General features: G+C 43.4%; 1 non-coding gene across 1 annotated transcript; it reads right to left on the bottom strand.

The window, feature by feature from the left end:
- Positions 1-942: 942 nt before the first annotated feature.
- trnas-gcu (transfer RNA serine (anticodon GCU)) lies at positions 943-1,024 on the bottom strand. Its single transcript has one exon. It is a non-coding gene; the product is annotated as a tRNA-Ser (tRNA).
- Positions 1,025-1,289: the final 265 nt, after the last annotated feature.

Consider the following 1,289-nt stretch of genomic DNA (forward strand, 5'->3'; position numbering starts at 1 on the left):
GTACCTGCCTCCTTCCTCTCTTTGAGTTTGATGTCAGACTAGAAGGCTTGTACAGTTATTATACTGCCCTCTTTAATTCCGGAAGAACCACATCTCTAGTACCTACAACATCTTCAGTACTTATGGTACTGTGGAAGAAGTACCATCACATTTTCAGAATTTTGGCATCCACTTGGTCCCAAAGTATCGGTTCTCATGACATCCCTACTTTGATGAGCATTCAGTGGGGAAATAACTCCCCAGAGTATCATAAACCTCTCAGTAGTGTTTACATGTCTAATGAACCTTCAAATCCACTGATCTTTAACTCAAACTGGAGTTAACTGGCATTTCATTGTCTCACTGGTTCCTGAGTTTTCCATCAGGCTGGTGTGGAAAGACTCAGTGCTTTGCAAGTTATGCCTCATCTTCAAGAATAGAGATGTGCTGGAGAATGTGGGCATCGATCCCACTACTTCTCGCATGCTAAGCGAGCGCTCTACTATTTGAGCTAATTCCCCTGTGAGTAACTGTCATTGTTTTTGCCAGGTTATTTCCAAGTACGTGTGACAGTGTATCAATGAGGAAGGAAGAATTTGGGGCATTCAAACGCATAGATGTATTTGTTGAAACGGACTTCCTGGATGATATTTCATTGACTCTGTTGTGCCTGAGTTGAAACATGCAGTAGTTTTGTCCATCGCTCAGTGACTTTCACACATGACCCTGTCTTTAACAACAGGAACTAAAGACTACTGGAGAATGTGGGCATCGATCCCACTACTTCTCGCATGCTAAGCGAGCGCTCTACCATTTGAGCTAATTCCCCTGTGAGTGACTGCATTGTTTTTGCCAGATTATTTCCAAGTACGTGTGATAGTGTATCAATGAGGAAGAGAATATTTGGGACAGAAACTGATCTTGTTGACATCGAAACATGGCAGACTAAAGTAAACTGCACTCCGACGAGGATGGGATTCGAACCCACGCGTGCAGAGCACAATGGATTAGCAGTCCATCGCCTTAACCACTCGGCCACCTCGTCCTGTTGTAAACACTGTTCAAATGAAAAAGGTGTTCTGGGTAGTAAACCCAGGACTGTTTCCAGGTCAGCTCCTAAGATTTTCACGTAAGTACAGGACCATACAGGAGCTAAATTTCACCCTCACACCTGGAAAGTCTGGTAAAGTGAATGAATAGTAATGGAAGTTTAGGAAGAACCTTGCCATTTACAGCAAATTTATGTGTGAGCGTGTGCTTTCTTTTCCACACTTCGTAGCCGACCTTTTTGCTCTACCCGTGTTTTCCAC

The sequence above is a fragment of the Seriola lalandi genome, unplaced genomic scaffold, assembly GCF_002814215.2.
Source record: "Seriola lalandi dorsalis isolate HSWRI2012SDOR001 ecotype SW California unplaced genomic scaffold, Sedor1 jcf7180002054694, whole genome shotgun sequence".
NCBI classification, from domain to species: Eukaryota; Metazoa; Chordata; class Actinopteri; order Carangiformes; family Carangidae; genus Seriola; species Seriola lalandi.